This window comes from Panthera uncia (genome assembly GCF_023721935.1).
Source record: "Panthera uncia isolate 11264 chromosome E2 unlocalized genomic scaffold, Puncia_PCG_1.0 HiC_scaffold_19, whole genome shotgun sequence".
NCBI lineage: Eukaryota > Metazoa > Chordata > Mammalia > Carnivora > Felidae > Panthera > Panthera uncia.
This window is the reverse complement of record NW_026057588.1, coordinates 21,338,603-21,347,723: the sequence shown is the minus strand read 5'-3', so window position 1 is coordinate 21,347,723 and position 9,121 is coordinate 21,338,603. Positions and strand designations below refer to the sequence as shown.

At 41.5% G+C, this 9,121-nt stretch overlaps 1 long non-coding RNA gene across 1 annotated transcript; it reads left to right on the top strand.

Moving 5' to 3' along the window:
• The first annotated feature begins 1,744 nt into the window (after positions 1-1,744).
• On the top strand, positions 1,745-8,240 carry LOC125915802 (uncharacterized). The gene is made up of 3 exons (XR_007455751.1): positions 1,745-1,906; positions 2,697-2,766; positions 8,135-8,240. It is a non-coding gene; the product is annotated as an uncharacterized LOC125915802 (long non-coding RNA).
• The last annotated feature ends 881 nt before the right edge of the window (positions 8,241-9,121 follow it).

Genomic DNA, 9,121 nt, shown 5'->3' with positions numbered 1-9,121 from the left:
TATCTCTCTCTCTGCCTGTCAGCTAAAGTAGCATACGAAGGTCAGGAAATATGCCCTCAGCTTTAAGGAAATGACACTCCCTCCTAACTTACTTGATCTTGCCTTCACAGTACATGGGTCCTCAAAAGAGGTGCTGGCAACCAGGCATGTTACATAGGGCACCTAGCTTCATCCTCTTTGCTAACAGAATGAGATAACAGTGTCTGAAAGCCCATAGAGGAAGTCTCCATTCAAAGACCCAAAGCATATGTGCTGAAATAGCTTATCTTCATCTGTGATGAACCATAATTCCCCTGGGCCTTTGCCAGCCACTAGCATTGCCATTCTCTCTCTGTAGGAAGTACAAAAATAGTTGGGGAGGGGAAGAGGAAGGGAGGGAGAATGGGAGAAAATTAGAAAATGTGTATGCCTGAATATCCATCCACATTATATTCAGATTTGCCAATCCATGGCAAATTATACCAGTTTCCATTACAAAAGAATAGAATTGTATTCCATTACAATAATATACAGATGTATTCCTTTTTGCATGTATTCAAGTTAAAGAAAAAAATTTAGGTAAATAACAGTACAGGTGGTGGGCTGGTCATGACAAAGAGAGGAGCCAGAAACTTAAGAATACACAAATAATTGTTATTACCTTACTGGGTGACCTGTGGTGAGTACCCTAACCTCTCTGAACCTCAGTTGCTTCATCTGTAAAGCAAGAGCAGTAACGTGCATCTGCCCCACTTACCTCTGAACTAATACAATGACCTAGGCCTTGAGCAGATAGAGGTGTCAGGAGATGATTTCTGAGCCTTGGCCTTGGGTCAATACCAGAAAAAAATAAGTCTCTCACTGCATGAAACTCTTAGTAATAAGTCTTGGTGCTCTATTTTGGGTCTGTCCCAAAGGGCTGAAATTAATTAACTTCAGTATCTATTGCTTTTAAAACACCTTTAATCTATACCACTGTTTATGACAAGAGTACAAAGGTTCAAATGCCTACAGGGCTAAATGGTACCACAAATGAGTGAAAATGCCAGAGTAAACAATAGGGAGAAGTGAAGACTGTGGCAAATTGCAGAGTTCATGTCCATGCCCCATCAGAGGGAGAAGTGGACACTGAGCCCTAGCAGCATGTGCCATGTGGGATTAAGTCTCAATATTGATAGAAATTCCATTTTTTTAGTAGAAACCAGGAGTGTTGATTTTTTATGTGACATCTCCTATATTTTTAAAGCTGAAAACCAATTTTTAAAACTTGTGAAACACTTTGTGAGAACCAAAATAATGTATCTGCAAACTGGATTTCACCCACAACCCACCAAATTCTGTGTGGTAATACTGCCTTCTTCCTGCTTTGATTCCTTTTTACTTATTTTTTATTTTTTTAAAAAAAAATTTGTTTATTTATTTTGAGAGAGAGACAGCTCATGAGCACGAGCCAGGAGAGGCAGAGAGAGACAGATAGGAAGAGAGAGAGATAATCCTAAGCAGGCTCCATGCTATCAGCGCACAAAGCCAGATGCAGGGCCCAAACTCACGAACCATGGGATCATGACCTGAGATGAAACCAAGAGTCAGATGTTTGACTGAGCCACTCAGGCGCCCCTTTGATTCCTTTTTAAAAGTGGATACATAGGTCATGACAATTTTAAGCCCAAAATAGAAACAACCCAACCAGTGTCCCTGATTTGAGCAGGGAAGGATGCTTTCCAGTCCCCCTGCACTGGCACTGCAGCTAACCCACATGCGGATAGGCAGTGGCATTCACCACTTTCCAGTCCAGCAACCAAGGCTGGCTGTGAGGCTCCTACCGACGTTCCTCCTCCGCCAGCTCTACTGAATCATCCAGCCCTTCCAGAAAAGGTCGTTAGAAATGAAGAGGAATACTGGAATATAACTTACATGTTGTCCTGAGGTAAAATTGGATGTTTCTGTCAATTCTTGTTTTCCTGAATCTTACAAGTTCTGCAAATTAAGTGTAGCATACACCGTTGGTGCTGCCTGCCTTGTTCTGTGGCAAGAAAGCCAGAACTGATGGGCCTCAATATGTCCCTGGGGACAAAAACTATTTCTATCCAGGTAGTCTCAAAGCCCCACATCCACACACACACATTCAATGCATCTAGACACACTTCTGCCACCATCATCAAAAACTCCTTTGTGTTTGTACTGTCTACTTAAAATTTTGCTAAGAAGATCGATCTTAACCGTTTTTATCACATAATAGTAAATAAGAAGTCAGGAGGAAAGTTTGGGAGGTGATGGATATGTTTATGGCATAGATTGTGATGATGGCTTCACAGATGTATACCTATCTCCAAACCCATTCAATTGTATACATTAAATATGCATAGTTTTGGGGCGCCTGGGTGGCGCAGTCGGTTAAGCGTCCGACTTCAGCCAGGTCACGATCTCGCGGTCCGTGAGTTCGAGCCCCGCGTCAGGCTCTGGGCTGATGGCTCGGAGCCTGGAGCCTGTTTCCGATTCTGTGTCTCCCTCTCTCTCTGCCCCTCCCCCGTTCATGCTCTGTCTCTCTCTGTCCCAAAAATAAATAAAAAACGTTGAAAAAAAAAAAATTTAAAAAATAAATATGCATAGTTTTTTGTATGTCAGTCATACTTCAAAGCGGCTTTAAAAATCCTTTCCTGTGAATGGGTCCCTTTAGTTTCAAAGGTATTGAAACTAAACCTTTCTCTTTTTTCTAGGACCTAAATGGACATGTGGCCACAAGAACTACCTGCGGAGGGGAGGCAGACCCCTTTAGAACCTCTCGGGGTAAGTGTTCAGAGCAGGGTATGTTTGTTACCATGATAACAAGAGGGTTACATGTTAAATCTGGATCTCTGCTCTTTCTAAGTGTCAGCAAGAACAAGTCATCTTGTGGAACAAAAGGAAAAACACACCCTTGACACAAATGCAGATCCCTGGGCACAGAGCTACAGAAGCTGATGGCTCTCTGGGCTGTTCAGGGCACTGGAGGTCGGGTTTTGGAGGCAACATCGCACATCTGTCTCCGTAGCACCTATGCCCTTGGCACCTGGCAGAGCCCAGCACCCCTAGTGGGCAGAGACCCACCCAACATCAGAAACATGACTGGTTCATGGAGTGATTGCTGAGAGCGCCTTGTCCAGTTTACATGTTTCTGTACAGATAATGATTTTAAGGTTGTGTTTATTTTTTTTAAGTAAGGTTTTTTAAACAAAAGAAGAAATACATAAAAGAAGCTTCTATGAAGTTAAATTTCATAAGAAGAGTTATCAGCTGTTAAATGAGGCAAAATCAGGGAGTTTGCTGAGACACTGTGCTGGGGAGGGTGTGGCACCCAGGTGTCCTCACTTGCTGTGGGGACCGGGTAAAGTGAGGTGGTCTCTGCAGAGCTCCTAGTGTGGCTGGCTGTTCTTCCAGACACATGACGGGACTGCACTGATCCACCCTGTGTGACTTGCTTTGACCAATAAAATATGAAGGTGTTACTTTAAAGCAAAAACTTTAAAACCAGCATGTGATTCAGCACATGTCCTATAAAAAGGCCCCTCTGCTGTGGTGAACACAGTTGATCCAGATTGTGGCTGTGCTGTCTCCCTGTGCCTCAACAAAAGGACAATGCAGAACAGAGTCCTCAGGGTCCGTGATGGACATGAAGTGGCAATGAGAAATGAACCTTTGTGATTTTAAACCATGGAGATTTGAGCTGTTTATTGCCACAGTATGATCTAACTTATCTGGACTCATAAGAAGATCTATTTGGCAACATCTATCAGAATTTAAAATATAAATGCCTTTGACTCTTCAATTTCACTTTTATGACTTTTATTCAATTTCTTTTACACAGCTTCACTTTTACACATGTGCAAAATGATATATGTACAAGGATAGTTATGGCTTTTCAAACATTTATTTATGTTTATATAGCATACACTGGAAGCAACCTAAGAATGTGTCAATAGGATTCTTAACATGCTTTAATGTTTAATAAATCATGGAATATCCAGATTGAAGAAGCGTTGACAGCCCAAAAAGGGAATAAGCCAGATTTTTATAAACTGATAAGAAACACTTCCCAAGATATATTGCAAAGTAGAAAAAGGGAAGCTGCAAAACAGTGTGTATAGTCTGCTGCTATTTGTGGAAAGGATGTACAAATGTCACAAACACCATACGATTTCACTTATATGTGAAATCTAAAAAATGAGCAAACAAACAAAAAAAGCAGAAACAGGCTCATAAATAACAAGAACAAACTTATGATTGCCAGAGAAGAGGGAGGTGGGGGATGGGTAAAAAGGGTGAAGGGAGGTGGGAGATACAGGCTTCCAGTTATGAAATGCATAAGTTACAAGGATAAAAGGTACAGCATAGGGAGTATAGTTGATAGTATTGTGATAGTGTTATGTAGTGACAGATGGTGTTTGTGGTGAGCATAGCATAAGGTATAAAATTGTTGAATCACTATGTTGTATACCTGAAACTAATATAACACTGTGTGTCAACTACACTTCAATAAAAAAGTTTACAAATGTGTTCACAAGTATATCTATGCCTATATGCTTGTTTATGCATGGAATATCTCTGGAAGCAGAAGGCTCAGGTGGTGGGGTCTCTCTGGGAAGGGGTAATGCAGTAGTGGGCATGGGAGGAAAATCTCTACCCACAACACAGCAATATCTCGTGGCTGGATTTTGTGTTATGCCTAGGTATTACTTCCTCTTTAATTATATAAAACACTGGACACATGCTTCAAAAACTAATACAAGTGATTACCTATAGAGACAGAGGCTCAGAGGAGGTGAGTAGAGACAAGAGTAGAAGCAGGACTTCTTTATGTGTACCTTTGACAGAGTTTCACATTATGGACCATAAGAATATATTATCTTTAAAATTTTTTAACCAAAAAAAAATTGTAAAGAAACCCACCCTTCTATGTGAAAGTGGATTCAAGTAGAAATCCTTGAGAGCCCAGAGCCACTCGTGGGGGCAGTAGACAGCCCTTCTGGAAATTCTCAGGGGCATTTCTCCATCTTTTAGCCAATGTTGAGGTACACCTCTTCCATGAAGCCTGCTTCGTTTTCTCCACACTATGAAAGGCTTCAGTGTGTGAGGCTTCCTGGCTGCTAGGCCTTGTGCTGTGGGCCCTTTTCAACTAATCTCCAATCCTCATACTTATGCTGGTTGGTGAGGGGGCATTGATATAGAAGGTATTTTAGCAGAGAAAGGGGAATGCAGCAGGTAGACTGAGTCCAAGGAAAAAGATCTTCAGCCCCCAGAGAGTGGTGCCTGTAGGAAGGGCCTGGGGCATGTCCAGCATATCAAGGAGACCTCACAGGGCCCAAAATAATTCTGGTCAAAGGGGCAGAAGAAGAGGACTATGTGGAGACGAAGGAAGAGAGACTTTAAAGTAGGAAAGGCTTATCTCCAGGAGATAAGCAGGAGAGAAGGAATTTTTTCGAGATCTCAATGGAAATGTAATTGGAGCCTTTGAATATTTTGGAAATATAGGAACAAAGGTTTCAGTTCCTCTTTGAGCTGTGCTTCTTTCACATGAGATCCTGTCTCAGGCCCGAGCTATCTGGGTCCTCGCATTATACTGGAACTTACAGACCATCTTATGGTTGAGGAATTGGAGGCTCAGAATGGTTAAGAAACTTGCCCAAGGTTACAAGCTCCTATGTAAAAGAAACATAACTGTGTCCATGCTCTGTGTGACTCCAAGCACATACACTTTTCCTCCCCATACTAAGTGTGTCTCAGTCTCTAGGTGACATTCTCAACCAGACTTCACAGCCAACCAGCATAGAATGGAGCTCCTTTTTCATTGTTGATGTATCCAACTTCTATCTTACTATGTTTCATGACTGAATGGAGAGATGGCTGAATGGAAGGAAGGAGGGACAGACAGATGGATAAATGGATTCATGAGTAGATGAAGTGACTTAAGTCTCATTGTGATTTAAAAACAATGAGTGAAAAGGGCTTCAGATTATATTCTTCATCAGATATTCACTGGGCAGTAACTGTAAACGGGAGTAAATGGAGACAGACTAAATGTAGTCCATTTCAGAGAGCCAGGTTTAATAGTGCAGAAAAAGCAAGAATTGGAGGAACCATAATCCAAGTTGTTTAATAAATTTCCAGACACTTTCATGTGGAGGTTTAGACACATTAGAGGTTGTTTCTACCTGAGCAGGGAAGGAAGGCAGGCAGGGATGGATTCTGGATGCAGGCAGTGATTTTTATTTGAATCTTAAAGAAACGATAGGACTGTGATCTAAGGAAAGGTCAGGGGATTGGAAGAAGGGGTGAGAATTAATTTCAGACAGAACAGCATGAGCAAACACATGGAGGTAGGGATGTTTAGGAGATATTTGGCCTTGCTGAGGTGAAGTAAGCTTTATGGGTAGGAATATTAGAAGGTAAGACTGGAAGGGACCAGTAATTAGGGGCCTGGAATTTGAGATTCAGGATTTAAGATCTTGATTACTGGGAAGGTGTCAAAGATTTCAAAGTAGAGGAATTGAGCTGGCACGCACATGCAAAACAGTCTGAGACCGAAGCAGTGGGTGCGATGGTGAACATTTGGGCTCTGGAGTCCGACACTTAGGCTGGAACAGGCTCCCACCCATTCCAGATGTGTGACCATTAGCAAGGTATTTTGAACTTTTTGAGCTTCCATCTCTTCATCTCTAATGTGGGAATAATAATAATGTCCATCTCACAGGGTCATGAGGATTCAATGAAATGAACTATATAAAATGTTTAGCTCACCCCAGGCATATAGTAAATATTAAATAAATGTAATCAATTCATTATTATCATCACCAGCACCACCAGCACCATCAGCAACAGCACCACTGCTGACACAATCACTTCCACCACCAGCACCACCACCACCTCCATCATTAGCATTATCACCACCAGCAGCAACAGCAACATCACTGCCACCGCTATCTTACAAAAATCATCATCAACATCACCACACCATTTCCATTGTCACTGTTATCATCAACACTGTCACTTCACTCTAAGCATAAAGGTTTGCATGGGACACTTACCTGCTTAGGAACACAGCCATTTATTCCAAACACATTTGCTGAGCATTACTATGCTGAATGTCTTCCATTAACTTCTCAGGCTCACTCTCCACCTTTTTCTTCTTGCTCTGGCAAAGCCAACCTACTGGGACAACAGTAACAGGTTGCCTTGCCTCCTGTCCTCTGGCTGGGTTCCATTGAATGTGCAGTCCCTGAAGGAGTGTAGAAGGAGAAAGGAAGGCCAGCTATTGTTCTTTAGCTCTCTCCCTGATTGTAATTGTAGCCTGATTGCATCTTTGGATGTGTCTAAGCTCCTTCCAGGTGACCCTCCACACCATCCTCCCTGCCTTATTTCCGGATATGGTGAGCTTCCCATACGCACGCTCCTGCGCTATTCCTTGTGGCTTCTAAATCTATACCCTGTAGACAGTTTTGTAAACAGTCCTTATCACAATCTCTTCAGGTTGCTCTGATTTGAGTGTTCCATCTGTGTTCTGTAGGGCCCTGATTGATAGAACATTTGTGTTTTAATCCCAGTGGTGGACTCAAGGCTACAAAGATAAGAAAGAAACAGATCCCACCTCATCCTCTTCAAGCTTTCCATATCTCATGGGGGAAACAGAAATGCAACAAAAAACTACAACACAAGTTCCCAAATACTAAACTAGAAATAGGTACTCAGAGTTTCAGCAACACAGAAGGAACAGTGGGGGTGAGTTTGAGTGAGAGTCATGAGGACAGGTTTCTCAGAGGAAATGACATTCAGAGTCTTGGAGAGTGAATACAAATTCTTTGGGAGGAAAAAGTGGGAAACCACATCATTTTTACGTGCATGAGAGTACCAAAGTTTGCACAGAAAAGGTAAGTTTCTCAGAGCCTGGGATCCACATTGAAGATAAGAGTTGCAGGGAATAGGACTAAAGCAATTTAGGGATTTACCAGTATCAAGTTGCTCACTTATTTTATTTTGCTAATCCAAGACATTTTTTTAAGTTGCCATCTACTATCACTCACCACCAGAATATAATCTTGGAATAAAGGAAAGTCCTTTGCATCAGATAAATTTGACTTTATATGTGTAAACACTACCTGTCCTTATTTTTCTTATTTTGCAGTGGTCAACAAACCGATCCTTGGGCTGACATTTGGAAACTACTGATCTAATCTGATCCTCTTATTCTACCCATCAAGAAGCCATGCCCTTTAAAAAATAAATAAAATTTTAAAATATGATCAATTCTCTTAAGTGTTTATTTCCAGTCATGTAACTGCTCCCCGCAACCAGACCCCTGACCAGCCCCAGATCCTGTCAGGTACTTGGGCGGTGCCAATACTTGATCCTAACAGTATGGGAAAAAAGTACAAAAGTTCCCAGATTATTTTCTCTGTAAATCATTTGATAATATTTTCTGCTTCTAATGATTGTTATGACAAGCAGCAAATTGCTAATTGCAGTCATCTAAGAATAGACGTATTTGCAGGATTAATGACCAAAAAGAGTCAGATTTAAGTAATAATATCAGTTGGCAACCATTCATGAATTTATATTTAATTTGCATTTGTCTTTAGGAAAGGGAGAAGAGGCAAAGGACTCTTGAGGTGGAGAAGGTCTGAGTAAATCAGTCTCTCTCTCTCTCTGTCTCTGTCTCTCTCTCTCTCTCTGTCTCTCTCTCTCTCTCTCTCTCTCTGTCTCTCTCTCTCTCTCATTTGTTATGTTAGATGTGATGTGAGTCCTTTCTTGGTCTACCTAAATAATACAAGAGGGTACAGGGACCAAGGCTGAATCAAGTCACCACTGTGGAGTTATATATTTCATGGCAGGTAGGTGCTAAAGTCATCACAGAAGGTGAAAATTGCTCTAAAAATGAATTTTGGAAACTTCCAACAGATGTTGTAATAGATTCTGTTCTTTGGTAAAGCAACAGAATTGTTGGTTTGTGTTTAAGTCACTTTATGTAGAAAACACAAAGATTCAAATGCAATGGTCACTCTGTGCTCAGTGAGGAACTCATGCTGTGAGAAGTGCATACAGAACCACATTGATGGAGAGGATAGAGAGTTTGGTTCTATCCATGCTTGCCCTGGGGCCTGCCCATGCCAAG